We start from the raw sequence: 20,606 nt of genomic DNA on the forward strand, positions 1-20,606 counted from the left end.
TGGGTGGTTCCCACAGCAGAATTGTATTTCCTCTCAGTTCTGGAGGCTGGAAGTCCTCAGGATGTGGTTTCTCCCAAGGCTTCTCTCCTGGGCTTGCAGATGGGTATGTCCCCACATGGCCTCTTCTCTGTGAGGGCACATCTGATATCTCTGTGTTCTAATCTCTTACAAGGACACCGGTCAGCCTGGATTAGGGCCCACTCTAGAGGCCTCATTTGAACTTGATTGACTCTTTAAAGGCCTTATTTTCAAATACAGCCACATTTTGAGATACTGGGGGGGGGGGGGGGGTTAGAGCTTCAACATATGAATGGATGTGGTGGATGTGGACACAATTTAGCCCGTAACAGCTGAGAAGACAATTTGATTCCTTAACCAAGATCATAGGATCTTAACTTCATTTCCTCTTACCTGGGGCTCAAAGATTCTTTCCCCCAGACATCAGGATGTACAGAAAGATCCAAACCCCGAACGCCCTTGGAGCGATCTCCCCATGTTGTTTGCTATCCAACAGGCCACCAACTGGAGTATAAGGACAGCTTGTGTGGACCACGGGAAGCAGCTATGGCCAAGGCCCTGAGTGTTTGCTGAAACTATTGAAAAGAGAACATCTGCTTCTACTGTATTTTTCTTTCTCTCTTTTTTTCCTCTGAATGGTTCAAAAGTAAATAAAGGGGATTTCAGCAACCCTGCCACACGAAGCTGGATCCGGGCCTCCAGTAGTTCCTTCTGTGCCTGTCATGCTCATGCATGCTCTGTGGTCCTTCAAATGGTGGTGATTTACTCTGCCATGAATTTGAATGAAGGCAGTGCTGTGAAGTCAAGTTGTTCCCACTGTTTGGATGGGATTTCACGGTCTATCTGCCAACTTATTAAGAGCACCTACTCCTTCCAGCTTTGCGGATTTATTCCGATTATAATTTCTCTTAGTCTCCTTAAACTCGAAATAAAGGCTTTTGGACCCAGGAGGATATTATATCCCCCAAAACATTCATTTACTTCAATCCCTTAAGATGGTTTGCAAGAGCCATTTGTGAATGTTTAAAAAGAATGTGACTGGCTGAGCAATCACAATGCCTCGCCTGCACCATGCTTGGAGAATCTTCTCCCAACTCAGAATTTCTAGATCCCCGTAGAGGCAGTAAGCGGCTCAGATGCAGCCAGTCATAAGAATATAAAGATCGTCGTGTCTTTTTCTCTCTCCTTTTCAAACCCTTTGTAAATATTCAAGGTCTGTAAATGCAGGTGCTGGTGCTATACTACATGGCGTCATAGCTGCTGGGCTTGGGAGGTTGCCGAGAATTTGGTGCAGAGTCTAACTCCCAGCTTTAAGTTAAAAAGGCTGCCTTTGGTGGAGAACGAAGAGCAACCATCTGCTTATTCAGGAAAAGCCCCTCTTTGCACAGGAGAAACCGGGAGGATGCACATTCTGTGCTGAGATCTAATATGGATTCCTTCTGTGACTTAAGAGATCATTTTACATCCCATGGCCTCGTGTTCCTTCTCATTAAGATGGCAGTGCTTGAGCAGGTTCCTCGATCACAGGAGTATTATTCCAAACAATTAAGGGTTAATTAATCAATTGCAGAATAACCATGTGAGAGAGATAATGAGGATTTCTATTGCATTTCCTTAGCTTTGGGTAAGGCCATGCCAAATCAATTTTAATCAGAAGGGTAGGTCTCAAATTGTCATTATTAGTCACACATTGAGGTTTAAAATGAATATGACTCTTTCAAATATAATTTTCCCAAATCATATATTTCCCCCCCTGCAAGACTGATTTTTAGTACCTGCGTCACTGAGTTAATCAATAAGTTATCTTGCATTAAATTTAGTAGTTTTATTGTGAGTCAATGAAAATGATAAGAATTTTTTCTTTGCTATTTAAGTTTTTCTTTTTTTGGTTATTGTTGCTGTTTATTTAAATTAAATGCCAGGAATCCCATAGTCCAATATGAGTTTGATTATTTCCATCTTTTATCTTTAGAGATAATATTAGCCAAAGCCCCAAGACAGAAAAATGGATGTAAAGTCAATAACTTAAAAAAAGTTCTCTGATCACCTGCTGATTATCCAAAGGCTGGTTTTCTAGGATAACCATGATAGAGCTGTTTCCTCCCTCCCTCCCTCCTGGTGTTCACTCTGTTGGTGGGAAATGGGCTGGAGCATACAAATGTAGACCAACAGGGCTACCCAAATGGCTTGGCCTCCCTGCTGCTGGCAGGGCTGGCCCCGTTCTAAGCTCAACCTTAGAGAGCTGTGGTTTACGCGACTTTAAGGTTCCAGATCAGTGAAGCCAAAAGTGAGACTAGCTAAGGCTTCCAGGGTTCTCATGCTTTGGGGCTTGCCTTCTTGCTGTTGTTGGGACCCAGAGGTTTTCTTACTGTTTTCTTTATTCCAAGCAGATTGGGATCTCTGATTTGTGTCCTGAAGAACACAAGGCTTCCTCCACCTCATAGAACAACTTGCCTCCCCCTTGTCATGGCCATAGCAAGTCAAATCACTTTCTTGTTGAAAGTAAAAAAAACAAACAAACCGCTAACTTGGGCAATAGTGTAGCCCCCACTGTTTTTCAGTTTTCCAAAACATCTGCCGTAATACTCCTCAAAGGAACACCTTCTTCTACTCAGTGAGGAAAATCAAGTCAATTTTACTCTGTTAATTCAACCGATGTTTATTGATGATCAACATGAGACACTCTACTAGCTACTAGGAACAAAAAGAAGGTATAAGACATAGTCTGCCTCAATGAGGGCAAAGTTAATCTAGGGTGGGAGAGCAGCATAGCAAGGCAAGAAGGTACAGCCCAAACCTCTTCATAGGAATCTGGTCAAAGACTCAGAGGACAGATAGAAGGTTTGAGAGACAATAAATTTTTTCTTTTCTTTGGGAATTACCTATCTAAAGTCCAAATCTTGGAATATTTAAAAACCTCATATTCTTGGAATCAAAATTCCGGTACTTCTGCTGGATGCAGAAGAAATTTTTTTTGTGCGTAAATTCTTCCAGATAAAGCTGTTTGCTTTGATCTATCTTATGTCGATTTTTTTTTAACCAATAATGGACTGAGAAGAGGAAACTCAGATTATCCAATCCAACCCCTTTATTTTAGTGACTGTTAAAAAAACCTAACTAACTCCAAACCTAAATAACTTGTCAAAAGTCAAATTGATTAAAAAAATGGTGAACTGGGTCTGGAATTGTTTTCTTACCCATGTAATTAGAATAAAAAAATTACAGTTACTTACTGTAATTTCCCCATGATATTTTTTCTTAATAACTTCAAGTTTGTGGAGAAATCTTTAAGCATGCAGAAAAACTAGATTAATAGAATTAATTAAAGTATGACTTGTTAGATTGCAAAATGGTCCTGATTCTTTTAATCCTTCACCCTTGAATATACTCTTTGCCTTGTGACTGGCTTTAACCAATAAGACATTATCAAGAGTGAGACTACTGAGGCTTCCAGAGTTCTCATGCTTTGAGGCTTGCCTTCTTGCTGTTGTTGGAACCCAGCTTCCAAGCGACAGAGCAGACAAGAGCCTTCTGCATGATGAGAGACATGTAGAGCAGTTAGACCAGTTGCCCTTGTCACCTAAGCCCATAAGTCCAAATCACGAACTGACTACAGATGCATGAATGAGCCCAGCTGAGCTCAGCCAATCCCAGACCAGACAGAAGAACGTCAGCCAATAGCTGAACTAATTAAATGGCTATTGTTTTAAGTTCCTAGTAGTTGGGGTGGTTCATTGCAAAACAAAAATTAAACAACACAATGAATATAAGAATGAATAAGCATAGAAGAAGTGAATTCAAGAGGGAAGTGTACAGTGTTGCTAGTCAGAGTAAATTGTTAGAGGTTTCCTTTGAAATATAGACTTTATATACAAAACAGTAGAACCTTAATTAATGCTCAATTTTCTATGGTATGAAGGTAATGCCAAAGTTACACTTTATCTTTTCTTCCTGGGAGAATCTTCTTCATGGGATAGACACAAGTTCTCATTAAACTTATTTCCTAATTGAATTTCAAATCTTGACCAATATCTGATCATTAATTAACATGAAATTTCAAATTAAAGTTTTCTATTAAAAGCCAACACAATCGCATGCCCCCCCCCCCCCCCCCCGACACACACACACACACACGCACACGCACTGTTGGCAGATGCAGAATTGAGCCTCCTCTCACAGGGTCATTCATCCGGGAGACTGCTTATTGGGATCTCTCTGAGTCAGACCTCTGTTTACCATGGATTTTTGCCAGGATAACCCTTGGCATTCTTCAAAGATTTCTCTTTTAACAAGAGCATCTCTCTACTGCAATATGCTTTCAAGGAGTTGAAATATAACCCTGATGGGATATAAAGATAACTCTTTGTAATAAATGCAACACTATTTCCTGTGCTCTTTGAGGAAAAAAAAACACAACTTAAAACAGTTTCTAAAGTCTATTCAGAAAGCGAGAGGCTCCCAACAATATTCTGTAACTTCTTTTTCCCCATTGCACAATCTTAGAAATTATAGGAAAAAAATATATTTAAAAACAAATATATAATCAGATTAGAAAACTGCTGTAAAAAAGAAGGAACTCTTATCATTTGCCACAGCATGGATGGAACTGGAGAGCATTATGCTAAGTGAAATAAGCCAGTCAGAGAAGGATAAATACCACATGATCTCACTCGTTTGTGGAATATAATGAACAACATAAACTGATGATCAAGGACTGATCCAGAGACAGAGAGGCATTGATTGGACTGTCAGGCCTTGGAGGGAAGGTAGGGGTGGGTGGGGGTAAGGGAGAGAGATCAACCAAAGGACTTATATGCAAGCATATAGGCCTAACCAATGGACACGGACAACAGGGGGGTAAGGGCATGAGCGGTGGGGGGGGGGGGGGGGGAAGTAAGGGGTAATGTGGGGATAAGGACACATATGTAATATATTAATCAATAAAAAATATATTAGAAAAAGAAAACAAGAAGAGATATTTTTGGTAGACCATATGAAAATGAGATTGTACCATAAAAAGTGAAAGTCAGTTAAGGAGAGAACCTATAAAATATGGGTGTCTTTAGGGCCATCAGGGGTGCTCTCAGCCCAGAGGTAGCAAAAATTAGAGAAGGAGCGGACCGGGGTGAGGCAGCTTCTGAATCACTGCCAACAGACAAGCCAAAGTGGACCCTTCCCCCCGTTCCACTCTTCTGCAGGGCTGCACAGTGCTTGACAGGACTGTCTTAGTCCAAACAGACTGAGTCTGGCATCTGGGTGGGAGAGGCAAGACAACACTCAGGAAGATGGTGACCAAAAGGAGGATTGGAAATTACTCATGTTCCTAAGATGGCATGCCCTGCCTAACAACACATCTTGTGCCTGACTTCAACTCCTAAACCTGGAGGAGTGGCTGCAGTCCACTCCACCTAGAAGCAGATCCCCCTCATCCAGCATAGTCATTCATGGGAGGGACATGGCAAACAGACATAATATTCAGATTCAGGTCAATAGGAAATCAGGGAGTCACTTGAGTGGGTGACCAAACTCATGGGCACCAAACTCAACAATGAAGAAACAGAGTTTAGCCCTGGCCAACGTGGCTCAGTTGGTTGAGCAACATTCTATTTGTGGTCAGGGCACATGTCCAGATTGCAGGTTCAGTCCCTTGCTGGGTGTGTATAGGAGGCAACCGATGGATATTTCTCTCTCACGGGAACTTCTCTCTCTCTTTCTTTCCTTCTCTCTCTCTCTCTCTCTCTCTCTCTCTCTCTCTCTCTCTCTCTCTCTCTCCCCCTCTCTAAAATCAATAAAAAGAATTTAAAAAAGAAACAAACAGTTTACGTGGCAAGCAAAAGAAGATTTTAGAATAATTATAACCCCTATTTTCAGATAAATCGAAGGGCACATTGTAACCACACAAAAAAATTAAAGATATAAAAATTGTTTTAAATGTATTGTTATTAAAAAGTAAGTAATAGGCTGAACATCAAACTAGACATTAATGTAACATAAATTCGTGGCCTGTTCCCTCACTGACCAGGCTTCTCTGCATATACTGAGCATAGTATTTTGCCGCTTTAGAATATTTAAACAAAAATGAATAGAAGAACAAAATTTTAACAAATTCATCCCAGCTAATAATGGTGATTATAACAGAGAGTGATATTGGTTAGACAATAAAGAAGACATTTCCTGAATCTGTATTACTTGCAATTATTTTTACAAGTTAGATGTGTCCATGTATTAATTTTGCATTTAATGCATTTTAAAAATGAGAAGATTATATATATATGATATATATAATTATATATATATAAATACACATATATCTACATATAGATATATACATATTTAAGGTGTTTCATACTTAATAGTACTTTGACATATTTAAGCCAGGAATAACTCATATTCCAGCCCAAATTGGGCATTCTCTTCCATCTACTGAAATCTTGTTTGTCTCTGCCATACATTTTTTTATCACTAAATTTCTTGCCTTTCTGCACTGTTTTCCAGTTGTTAAACTCACTCATGTAACTTCAATTAGAATATTCTGTATGAAAGGGATGTTTTCCATATTCTGTTTCAGAGTAGAACATTATGAAGAGTATTTAGAAATACTATCTTTAATAAATGCTTATTATGTGGCACTATATGCATTATCTCATTTAATCTACTCAATGACCCTTTTAGATAAGTATCAATATAGATCTTATTTTACAGCTGAGGTAATTAAGGTTTTAGTCAGGTTATATAACTTGTTCAAATTCCCAGAGCAAGGAAGAACAGAAATAATGAAAGTAGGTGTGCTGGACTCAGGATTCTGAATTTTAATCCCTGTAAACAGGTCTGAACACATCGAACCTGATCAACACGTGTTTCCATAATTAACTCATGATTTCACATATCATGGATGATCATCAGGTTACAACATCCTGTGGTGTCACGAGGAGAGATTTGAATTGGAAAGTTTAAAACATCGTAATTATTTTTGACCTGGGAGGACCTACCTCAGCAATCATTTTATGGGTGAGGAAAATGAAGCCCAGAGAAGTCAAGGGAGTGATCACAGGTCACAGAGCTCTGTTCTTAACAGTTGAGTTTGAAACCCAGCTGTTCTGGATCCCTATGCCATGCCCTGGAAAGTATCTTCTAGGATGAGTCTTCTGCAGCTTCTAAGCAGCCCACCCCCTCCACACTCTTCCCCACATCATTTTCAGCTGCACCATCCTTGGGGCGTACCTTCGAGGTCTCAGAGACCAGCACCTCAATCACCATGTAATGTTCCTTGAAGAAGACCACAGGGACTCACCCCAGTCAGCTTTTCCAGAACAAGGGTGCTAAAATCAGATGTGATAACAGGAGCAGAAAGCAGGCCCTCCGTCATTAAAAGAGGTGCTGAGGGGAGAACACCAGAGAGCAGTCATCCAGAGAGTAGATAGTCAGATAGGCATGAGCTGAGTAGGAATGACAGGCCAGGTGCAGAGAGAGAGTCACGGGGAGAGCGAGCCCAGGGTGCTTAGCAATGGGCAAAATTACAGGCCCTCGCATGACCACTGCCTTCAGCATTAATCCCTGGGGATGATATCTACGCCTAAGCTGTGTTTCAGCTCCAGGCCCAGAGAAGCAGCAACATCAGACAGAGCCATGCCCAGGGTGACATCAAGAGCAGCTGCATTGACTAATGACCCCCTGCCCTGGTGCAGCACCTCGGGACCCTGAGAAGGCACAGCTGGAGAGCTGATGAATAGTCTGTTGAGATCCTCCCCTGAGATCTCCAGGTACAATTCCTAAGGACAGGGATACAGAGAATGTGCTCTCTCTCTCTCTCTCTCTCTCTCTCTCTCTCTCTCTCTCTCCCCCCTCACCTATCCTCCCTCTTTCTCTTTTGTCTCTCAAGATGAGTATCTCTCTCTCTTAAGCTCCAAGGGCCCTTCCTTTGCTTCTGTAACTCGTTTCCTGAGCCATTTCTTCTACGGCTCACTTCTTCTACCTCCGTGATTTTCTAAATAACATTTCTCTTATAGTTTGAGTCTTGCCTCTGCATTCTTTCTTAGCCTCAAGTACCAAGGTTGTTGAGCTGAGATCTAATACCTGTTGCCATTTCACCACCAATGGATGGAGAAAGGCTAGATCCTGAAACAATCCAGAAAACAGAGCTGGGGCTGGACATGGGAGAGAAGAGGTTCTGATATCATCACCCGAAAGCTGTGGATAAAGACTCCAGAACCCTCTGCTGTGGTTCCAGGGCACTCATTTCTCTTTATGCTGGGACTGCTGCCTCCTGTGTGAGTAGTCACAATGAGAAATACCTGATTTTGGCCTTTGCCCAAGGAATAAGCTACGGTCTATACAAGGTGACCTGTAAAGTAAAACATTTTTTATAATGCTTTAAACATTTTATTTAAACTGTATTTCAAACTCACAGAACAGTTTCAAAAAATTCAATGAATACCTGTATATTCTTTGTCTAAATTTACCAAATGTTTTTCTACGTCTCTCTATATTTTTCCTGTTTCTTTTAAAAACAAACCACTTTATTGTTGAAAGTATTACATATATCCCCTTTTATTCCCCATTAGCCCCCTCCAGCCCACCCCCACCCCCACCCCACCCTAAGCTTTCACAACCTAATTGCCCATGTCTAAAGGTTATGCATATATGCATACAAGGTCCTGTTTGTTTCTTGGAATTTCAGACATCACAACCTTTTATATCTAATTACTTCAGCAACATATCATAAGAACAAGAACTTTTTAAAATATCCTAGATAATTAAAGGCTAATATGCAAATCAACCAAATGGTGGAATGACCAATCACTATGACGTGCACTGTCCACCATGGGGCAGATGCTCAACACAGGAGCTGCCCCCTGGTGGTCAGTGCACTCTCACAGGGGGAACACCGCTCAGCCAGAAGCCAAGCTCACAGCTGGTGAGTGCAGAAGCAGTGGCAGGAGCCTCTCCCATCTCCACAGCAGTGCTAAGGATGTCTGACTGCTGGCTTAGGCCTGCTCCCAGTGGGGACATCCCCCAAGGGCTCCTGGACCGCAAGAGGGTGCAGGCTGGGCTGAGGGACCCCCCCCCCCCAAGAGCATGAATTTAGTGCACTGGGCCTCTAGTGTAATTATAAAATAATGATCACATCTTGAATATTTTACATTGGTACAATTAGTTATTGGTACAATTAGTTATTGGTACAATTAGGTAATATACAGTCTATATTCAAACTACTTAAGCTGTCTCAATAATATTCCTTATAGCACTTTTTTTCTGATCCAGGAACCAGTTTCAGATCAAACACTGCATGTAGTTGACATTTATCTGTAGCTCCTTAAACTGGAACAGTCCCTCAGCCTTTGTTCTTCATGACCTTGACATTTTGAAGAGTACAGGCTGGTTGTTCCTCTGATTTGGGTTTGTCTGCTGTTTTCTCATGAAGAGAGTCATTCAATATTTGTGGCAGACATATCACAAAAGTGAGGTTGTGTCCAAGTGAAATGGCTTTAATCACAATATTTTTCTATGATAGTAATTATGTCAGATACAGTTTATTGAGTTCCAAGAGTAAAATGCAAAATGACACTAAAATAGCCATAAAGCTCTTTTGAGTGTGTGGAGAGAAAGCACACACTTAAAAGAGAGGTCATTCTATGGACAGTATACTCAACTGCCTGCACATTCAGTATAGATAGCAACTCCCTCTCAATCCAGGTCATATCACACTGACCTCTTTATTGGTTTCTATCATAATGACATCAATTGAACAGCATTCATTTCCCTAAAGAAGGAGGAAATAGTCTACTTGGAAAATTACTTGCCATTTCAATCTGCCCATAAATGAAAATTTAAAAACTTTCACTATCAAACATAATCATTTCTTCTTCGGAAACATTATAGCCTCCAAAGTATTTGAGGAGTTGGAATAATTCAATCAATTGCCTATTTCTCACCACGTAAGTTTAAAAAAATGAGGTAAACATTTCATCTTTAATAATATCTATTTCATTGTGTATTTATAGTATGTGTGTGTTAAGGGCATGTTTCATTTAAGAAGCTCATACTATTGAGTTCTGAAAACTGAAAGTGACTCTTCTGTTTATTGGTTTCTGTTTCCCAAACTTATCTTCTCTCCATGCACCTGCCACTGCCTTGCTCCAAGCCTCTGTCATCTTCCCTAACACTCTTCTAACAGTTCCCTAACTGTACCCAGGGGCCACTCTTGCTTCCCCATAATCCAGTTTCCACAGAGAACACAAAATGCTTTCCCCAAATGTAACTCAGATCTTGGTACTGTCCACGGACATCTTCATTCTTGCATTTACTTAAAATCTAAATCTACCACAGCCAACAGGACTGACCCCTGCCTACTTCTCCAGCTGCCTCTTCTCCTGCTTTCCCTCTCAGTCAGCCTATTTCAGTCATGCTAACTTTTCTGTTCCTTGAGTGAACCTGTTTCCAAACAGTAGAGCAGTGGTTCTCAACCTTTGGGTCGGAAAACACATATATAATTACATATTGTTTTTTGTGATTAATCACTATGCTTTAATTATGTTCAATTTGTAACTATGAAATTGGGGGTCACCACAACATGAGGAACTGTATTAAAGGGTCGCGGCATTAGGAAGGTTGAAAACCACTGCCTTAGAGACTTTGCACTTGCTGATCTTTCTGCTTGGGACCCTCTTTCTTTGGCTTGACCTTTGAAGTTTCTTCTTGTTATTTGGGTGTCAGCTCAAGTTTCACCTCATCAGGTAACTTCCACCCCAAACCAGTCACATCCTCCTGTTTTACTTACCTTGTGAATCTCTTTCTGAATTTATCCTATTGACATATCTGTTTATAATTTTCATAATGTAACTCCATTATAATATAAGATCTGTGGGAATAAGAACCATGTCTTCCCTGCTCCCTGCCAAATCTTGAGTTCCTAGAATGATTTCTGACATGAAGTAGATGTTCTATAAATATTTGTTGGAATGAGTTATGACAGATTATAACAACCACCACTGAAAGAGGCAGTTTACTTGGTGTTGAAATAAATGTCATTGTCTTGACCAATTATCCACCTTAATCACCAGATTTACCTCCAAATGTTTGGCTATTTCTAAAGATAATTCTAGCAATTATGGGGAAATGAATGGGGAAGGGTGAAGTAAAAGGGAATAGAAACATAAATCAAGAGAGCCTCTACACAAACATACGTTCCATGACTGATGGTTAATTTAACCTACTACACCTAATAAATATGCTTTGCCTCCCAGAGTTCTCATTCCCTTCCATAGCTTTCCCCATCACTTCTCTACTGGTGAATACCAATTTTTTTCTCTCCTGTACAGTCAGGTCATTGCCAAACAAGTTACAAAACCAGGCTAGCCTCCATCTTCATCTCTTGATGGAAGATACTACAAAGTCACGTTACATAGGAATGTGCAAAGGAAAACACTGTGATTCTACTTATATGAGTTATCTAGAGTAGTCAAATTCATAGCAACAGAATGGAATGGTGGTTACCAGGGCTGGGGGGCTGGGGGGGTGGGGGGGATGGGTTGTTGTTTAACAAGTACGGAGTTTAAATTGGGAAAGGTAAAATGTTCTGGAGATAGATAGTGGTTATCTATTTTTACCACTTTTTAAAAATAAAAATTGTTAATAAACATTTTTTAATAAAAATTGTTAAAATAATGGTTTTATTTTATGAGGAAAGGAATAAAGAGGTTCTGAGTAGGATGGACACATAAAGGGTTCTAAGGTCCACAATGAGGTTATGTTTATTGATCTGGGTGGCGTTTATAAGGGTATTTGCTTTATTTGCTTTGGTTGATTTTTCTGTATCTATGTTTCATTTTACAGTAAATAGTTTTTTAAAATACTCTATAAAACTCTTACAAACATGCTCAGGCTCAGTTGGTTCCAGGCACATGGAAATTGGTAACCAATATGAGATTCGAAGCTAATAAATAAGTAGTTCAGATTCTAAGTGCTGGAGGCATTCAGAGCTAAAGAAGTGGCCTTGAAAGATGAATGAGGTTTGGAGAGGCTGAGGCAAGATTGAAAGTGAATGGCTTTCCAGGAGCCAAGATAAAGAGGAATTGGCAGGCATCTTGTGACTTACTGAAAAGACCAGCTGGAATCAGAGACACACGGGGGAAATCAGGCTAGACAGGTCACCTGGAGCTAGATGCAGGCTGGCCTTGGAGTCAGATGGAGAAATTCACATTTGAAATGATGAAAAAGAGTAAGCCATTGAAAGTTTTCGAGCAGAGGTAATGAAAGTGTTTATTTCAGCGGTATCCCTGAAGGAAGACAGAAGGGGCTGGGAGGAACAGCTTTATGAAACATAGGAGAGATTGATTTTAAAGGAAGATCCACAGGACTTAGTACCTGAAGGATATGGGGAATAAGTGAGAAAAACCACTTCTAGCCTGAATTGAGGAAGACAGGTGTAACTTTCATGGATTAGCTTCTAGCATTCTTTGTGTTTATTTGTTTACAGTCTCAAATGTGGCTGCACAATTGCATCATCTAGAGATCTTGCAAAAATGCAGATTGATTCAGTGTGTCTGGGGTAAAATTCTGCATCTCTAACAAGCCCCCTGGTGAGGCAGATGCTGCTGATCCATGGAGCCACTGAATTTGGAGAAGCAAGGTTCCAGAATAGTGGCTTCCAACTTGATCTTCCGTGAGAACCTCCTGGAGAGCTTTTAATGTATGTTTTTAAATTTAAGGTAAGCAGCCAGAGTCTTTTTATAAAATATATTTTTATTGATTTCAGAGAGGGAAGGAGAGGGAGAGATAGAAGCATTAATGATGAGAGAGAATCATAGATTAGTTGCCTCCTGCACACCCTTGACTTGGAATGGAGCCCAGAACCTGGGCATGTGGCCTGACTGGGAATTGAACTGTGACCCCCTGGTTTTAGGGCAGTGGTCGGCAAACTGCGGCTCGCGAGCCACATGCGGCTCTTTGGTCCCTTGAGTGTGGCTCTTCCACAAAATACCGACTTCTGCGCATGGGCCACGAAGTTTCAATTGCACTGTACGTGCGCGCCCGCACGTGGTATTTTGTGGAAATATCACGAGCCTCAGTTTGCCGACCACTGTCGTATGGCGATGCTCAACCACTGAGCCACACCAGCTGGGCTCTCCCGGAGAGCTTTTAAAGATCCAAACTTCCAGGCCAGACCATTTCTGTCAAAATGTCTGAGGTGGTGGGACACAGGCATCTGGATTTCTGAAGTTCTCCAGGTGATTCACAGTCACATCCTAGGTTCAAGTTTAGATAATCTCACTTCACAGGTGAAAGAACACAGTTAAGGCTTCTGGTCAAAAAACAGAATGGGTAAACACAGTACTGTATGGTTCACTGATGACATCAAAATTATAACTAAACTGCAGAACACCATCATTGAAAATTGCCTAAAGTCTTTAAACAGAAGTCCTAAAACTAAGGATATACAGAAAAAGCCACAGAAGAGAGGTGAAGATGCTGAACAGGCTGTTTCCTCAACCAGGTGTGGCAGTTAAATATCAGGAAGGATATCTCAGCTGTGGAGTGCCCACTGAGGAGGGAGGAGTCTCAGCCTCACACCAGGACCCCAAGCCCACAGTTCCGGTACAGGTAGAGAAGTCCCCATAACTTCTGGCTGTGAAAACAAGCAGCAATTGTGGCTAAGACAGAGGGCTGCTGGAGTCCCAGACATTTTTTTCTTAAAGGTTAGGCACATGAACTTAGACTCACTGACTTTAAGTAGCAGCCATCTACAGATTGCTTTGTAGCTCATGCTGGGTGTCCCTTGGTAGGGCACAGGCAGCAGCTGACCTAACCAGAGGCCCCAGAGCCAGCCATCCAGGGTATAGCTTTAGACCATGCCAGAACACCACCCAGCCACTTCCATGAATGACACATTCAAGGGGGGATCTCAGTGGGCACCAGAGCCCCACTGAAGGGAATCCTACCTCGTGGGGTTGGCCCCTGCACAGCAGATTATTCACTATAATCATAGCCAATAGGCCTGGGAGTCAATCCCTCCAACTGATGTGCCAATAGCAATCAAAGTTCAACTACAACAGGAAGGTGCACACAGCCCACACGGGGGAGGGGCATATCTGAAGTACCCTGCTTGGGTGATTGGGGAAGCTGTGCCACTGGGCCCTACAGGACACCTACTACATAAGGTCACTCTCCTAAGATTGTGAAACAGTGATTCTTCCTAATACATATAAACAAATACATGGGAACAGCCAAAATGAGGAGAAAAATGAACATGTATCAAATGAAAAAATAGGACAAAATTCCAGAAAAAGTACTAAACAACATGGAGACAAGCAATCTTCCAGATGCAGAGTTCAAAACACTAGTTATAAGGATGCTCAGTTATCTTAATGAGAATTTCAACAGAGACAAGAAACATAAAAATGGAGATAGAAAACATAAAAGAGGGCCAGTCAGAAATGAGAATACAATAACTGAAATGAAGAATACACTAGAAGAAATCAACAGTAGGTTAAATGAAGGATCAAATCAGCAATTTGGAAAATAAGGTACCGGAAAACACCCAATTAGAACAACCAAAAGGAAAAAAGAATCCAAAAAACTGAAGATTGTTTAACGGGCCTCTGGGAAAACATCAAATGTGGGACCCGAAAGGAGAAAAGAGAGGGCAAGAAGTTAAAAATATATTTGAAAAAATTGACAGAAAATCTCCCTAACCTGAAGAAAAAAATAGACACACAGGTCCAGCAAACACAGAGATTCCCCAAAAAGACGAACCAAAAGAGGCCCACACCAAGACACACCATAATTAAAATGCCAAAGGTTAAAGACAAAGAGAGAATCTTAAAAGCAGAAAGAGTAAAGCAGTTAGTTACCTACAAAGATCTCCCATAAGACCATCAGCTAATTTCTCAACAGAAATTTTGTAGGCTAGAATAAAAAGATTAACAAGAAGTATTCAAAGTGATGAAAGCTAAGGACCTAAAACCAAGATTACTCTACCCAGCAAAGGTATCATTTAGAATTGAAGGACACATAAAGAGCTTCCCAGACAAGAAAAATCTAAGGGAGTCATCATCACCAAACCAATATTACATGAAATGTTAAAGGGTCTTCTTTAAGAAGATAAATAAGAGAGCCCAACTGGTTTGGCTCAGTGGCTGAGCAATGGCCCATGAACCAGGTGGTCACTAGTTGGATTCTCAGTCAAGACACATGCCTGGGTTGTGGTCTTGATCCCCAGTGAGGGGCTTGCAGAGGCAGCCAATTGATATTTCTCTCTCATTGATGTTTCTTTCTCTCTCCCTCTCCCTTCCTTCCTCTCTCTCTAAAATCAATAAAAATATATTTTAAAGAAATAAGAAATATAAAAATATAAATAATAAAATTGCAATAAGTAAATATCTAACAATGATCACTTTAAATGCAAATGGATTAAATGCTCCAATCAGAAGACACAGGGTGGCTGATAATAAAACAAGTTCCTTACGTATGCTATTCCTTATAAGAGACTCACTTCAGATTGAAAGATACACACAGACTGAAAGTAAAGGGATGGGAAAAGATATCCATGAAAATGGAAGGATAAATAAAGCTGGGTAGCAATATTATACCAAACAAAATAGACTTTCAAACAAAAGATATAGCTCAGCCAGGAGGCTCCATTGGTTGAGTGTCATCCCATATACCAAAAAGGTTCTGGGTTCAATCCCTGGGCTGGGGTGCATATGTGAAGGAACCAATTGATGTTCTCTTTCACATCAATGTTTCTCTCTCTGTCCCATTCCCTCCCTTCTTCCCTTCCTAAAATCAATTAAAAATAAATAAATAAAACAAAGGATAAAACAAGAGACAAAGAAGAACCCAACAACTCCACTCTGGGTATTTATTCAAAGGAAACCCAAAAGGTTGCAGGTTTGATTCTTGGGTTGGGGTGCATATGGGAGGCAACCAATCATTCTCTTTCACATCAATGTTTCTCTCTCTCTCTCAAAAAATCAATCAATCAATCAATCAATAAATAAATAAATAAATAAATAAATAAAACAAAGGATATGACAAGAGACAAAGAAGAATCCTAGAGCTCCACTTCTGGGTATTTATTTGAAGGAAACCCAAAACACTAATTCAGAAGACATATGCATCCATATGTCCATTGCAGCATTATTTACAATAGCTAAGATATGAAACAACTTAAATGTCTATTAATAGATGGACGGGTAAAGAAGAAGCAGAGCATCTATATAGTGGACTATTACTCAGCCATTAAAAAATATGAAATCTTGCCATTTGCAACAACATGGATGGACCTAGAAGATATAGTGCTGAGTAAAATGTCAGATAGAGAAAGACAAAGCCATATATGTGTAATCTAAAAAGCAAAATAAACAAACAAGTAGAACAGAAACAGACTCATAGATACAGAAAACGATCTGATTGTTGCCAGATTGGAGGGGTGTTGGGGGGGTGGGTGAAAAAGATGAAGGGAGTAAGAAGCACACATTGGTAGTTACAAAATAGTCATAGGGATGTAAAGCACAGCATAGGGAATACAGTCAATAATATTGTAATAACTGTGTATGGTGCCAGATGGGTATTAGATTAGGGCAATCACTTTATAAGTTATATATCTAAGCACTATGCTATACAGCTGAAACTAAAATGATATTGTACATTAACTGTGATAGAAAAATCTAATATTATTTTTAAAAATGAATACGTTTAAGTCTTTAAGAATTTCCAAGGTATAGTCTCTAGAGGAAATGACTTCTCCAAGATTCTTTTTCAATACTTAGCCTTTTTAAACTTGCGCACAATCAAGTCAACAACAACAAAAATCAAATCGTCCCTTAAAATGCAGGATACCTGAGCAAAATACCTGGCAGTTGATCTTTAATGGTCTTGCTACTGCAGCGAGACCATTTTTTCTTTAACTGCATAGAGTAGGAGTCGTCTTGCAATGCCTGCAAATCCTGCTGATTTATGAATGCGCACTGCAGACGTTGCTGAATTGCCTCAGTTCATCAAAGAAGCTTCTCTGAGAGTTATTTTGAAGACTTCCTACTGTGACTTCAGTCCACATTTCTGTAAATCCATTTCTAAACGGTCAGGGCTCCTGCTCCCAACTCCAGCAGGTGCCTGGACCCAGAGCCCTCTGCCCCTCGTTCGTCTTTACCAAGCAGGAAAAACACACAGGCAAATCCTACACTGCGTACACACTAAAGAACTTCACAACACACTGCAAATTGTAGTTGTGAAAGAGCGCTCCCCAATGCCTTCCCCCATCCCCTAGGGTTTATAGTAAGTGGTCTCCATTCTACTGGGTATGAGACTTACGCAATTCCCACTCTGGGCAGAGAAATTGACGAGGCAGGGTGCAGGACCCTCACCAAACGCACAGGTCCCTTTTAATCTGATTTCATCTGGGCTGCCTGGCTGAGATAGAAATAGAGCTGTAGTATTTCCTCATGTGTGCGTAGAGAGGCAGTGTGGGATCATGCAAAGAGCCCGAGTTCAGGAGCCAGGAGACCCAGTTCTTGCTTGAGTCCTGTGTTTTAGTAGCTGGAGTTTCCTCATTTATAATTCTGTAACTAGACTGCCTCAAATGTGGGATTGTTGTGATCAGGGATATGCTGGAAAATGTTTAACAACTAGCTTCCTTCAAGGGGAAAAAACCCCACCAACTTGATTTGTACTGTTTGCTCATTTCCATGGTGTAAATACCCCAGCATTCCTGTTTCAAGCTATGAACCTGACTTACTAATTCCACAGTAGCATGTCGTTATGTAGTATTTCCATCATTTAGACACAATAGACATAACTTCAAGGATTTAGATAATAGTAAAATCATTAGGAGGTGATGGGCTTTTGCATATTTATCACCTTTTAAAACTACAATTTATTTAATTGTAAGTTTATATAGCTTTATTTTTAATAATGGATGTTATAAAAACTAGCTCACAGAATCCCTAAAAAAATTAAATTTGCCCAACTGAGTGATTCTGGCTCGGTTGGTTTGGGGTTTAGCTTGGGCATCAGTTGATCTCAAAGGAGGGTTTGAGTTATGATTACAAATGCTTAAATGCCAAACTCTTCAGCACTGCCTCCTTGATGGGTCTTAATTTTATTCCTCGATTGAATTCTCTACATTCCTCGGATTCATTTTGCTTAAAAAATTCCACTCTGCATCTTTGATGTGGCCTAGGCCTAAGGTGCCCTGACATTCTTCGCATTCCCTTTCCCACCTCCATATGCATGTCCACAGACACTAAGGATTGTTCAAAAGGACCTAAGAAAGCAATCTCTGCCTCTATCAACTTCATGGCAGGCAATCCTGGCAACACTACCTTTTTTCTCCATCATAGATGTCCAACTGTGCAAGTGCATGACATACCTGCTAATTGCGATCCTGTTCTGGGCATTGCAGTGGGAATAAGGCTAAACAAGTTACAGTATTAGGGGCCATTGCGCATTGAAGATTACTAAAGAATGAAAGTGAAAATCTCTAAAATTACTTATCAGTAAAATAAAGAATTAAAAGAGATCTAGACTCACATGATCTCAGATGTTGCAGTGAGGGGTGAATCACTTGTCCCTCAATACATACTCCCTCTTCATCCTGCATAAACTGTCTTACAAAACACCCTTGCAGATATGTGGCAAAAGCATTTGATTTACATAACTTAGTTTAACCCCCAGTTTTTCATAAACCCAGTTTTTCAAAAAATTGGATAAAATGCTGGCCATCTGATGAGTGAAGTTCACCAGGTGGTAGACGTGGAATCTAGTGAAGTAGCCTATTGTAATGAGAAACACTCAAGGCATTACTGTTCTGCACACAAATGCAGAAGGAGATTGTTATTCAGGAAGTGGGCAAAGACTTACCTTATTGCTATTCAAAAGGAACTTTCTCATTTGAAGAAATTGTGCAAATCAATATGCTGTAGTTACTGAGCCATTCAGAAATTCGGGGCACAATAGAGAATGAGCCCCTCCCCCAAAAGAAATCCATAGATCAAAATCAAAGCTTGGTCCTGCTTGTAAGAATAGAGGCTTCAAAAACTATAAGGCAAGATCTTGGCCTTGTTCCCTAGAGAGATAGAAGGTTGTGGTTATTTCAGTGAATGAGAAAAGCATCAAAGTTTGAAAATAAGCATTTGAACTTCAGAATACTTTGTAAAGTCAATGGAAGCTTTTGAGAATGGCCCATCATTTGATAGTGTGTGTGTATGTGTGTGTGTGTGTGTGTGTGTGTGTGTGTGTACTTGCACATGGTATTGACAATGCCTCTTACATCCAAGATCAGCAATACATAATTGCTCCTTACTCTTGACTTTGAAGTAACATTCAAAGCAGATGTAGAAATATAAAAAGAAAGGTGTACTGGCATCAAAGAGTTTCTAAAATCCATTTCCTTAGTTTGCTCTTTGGACATAAGGAAGCATATGCAAAATGTTATTATTTTAATCATAAAATTAAAATAAATCATATATGGAGCATCTATAATATTCAGGTGACTATAGTAAAAGCTGTGATTAAAGCACATCTTTCCTATTTTTATATTCAATTCAGCTCAACCTGTGAACTCAGCCTGTGCAGAATGAACACTTATCCCAGTGTGCCTGGGACTGTTCTGTTTGAGCACTAACAGTCCTGCATCCTGAGAAATCCCTCACTCTCAGGCAAACTGAAATAATAACCACTCTACTTGGATCTGAGGAAGTTACCAAAAAAAGAAAAGTTACTAAACTTGGAGTTCACAACTTAATTGGGTTAAAAGCAAAGAAATTCACAGATGAAACTGATGGATACCAATTCAAGAAAGAATATGATTAATATAAGCTTAGTCTATGATTAATAAGGTGTAATATCGAAAAAAGTGCTATGGAAGTGCTTATGAAAATAAGTGTATCAAAGAAAGGAGAGATGTTTTTTTCTTTGACGTTCTCAGAAGTTTCAAGTGTTTAGTCAATTATTTATTGAGGGACAAGCCTAGTGCTGAGCAGGGTATATAATGACAAACAAGGCATACTTCTGCCTAGAAATTTGGTTTCTAGTACCTGCATCACTAATTGTCCCATTATCATGAGCAAATCACTTAAACTCTTGGAATCTTGGTTTTCAAATCTATAAAATGGGTATTATAATATTACCTTCCTTATCTATCTCCTAGCGATATTGGTATAATCATATAAGGTGAATGGTATATATAAAAGCATTGTGAAAGATATAGAATGCAATGCAAATATGAGGAGTAGGTATTGCTATTTTTATTGCTGATGGACAAAAAATAAATCTATACTGTAATTTCAGTAGTGTCAAACTATGTTGGCCAATACTGTAGCCATCAATGACTATTTAAATTTAAACTTAAATTAATTAAAGTTAAATAAAATTTAAAAAAATCAGTACCTCAGTTCTACTCTAGCCACATTTCAAGTGTTCAATAATAACCCATGGCTAATGATTATCTTATTGGACAATGCAAAAAACATTCCCATTACTGCAGAAATTTCTATTGGACAGAGCTGGTTTAGAAGTAAGTGATTGAAATTTTATATCTTGAAGATAGCGATAATATGTCTTTTAGGTGGGGGCATTGCTATATAAAATCA

The sequence above is a fragment of the Myotis nattereri genome (assembly GCF_964212035.1).
Source record: "Myotis nattereri genome assembly, chromosome: 8".
Taxonomy (NCBI): Eukaryota; Metazoa; Chordata; class Mammalia; order Chiroptera; family Vespertilionidae; genus Myotis; species Myotis nattereri.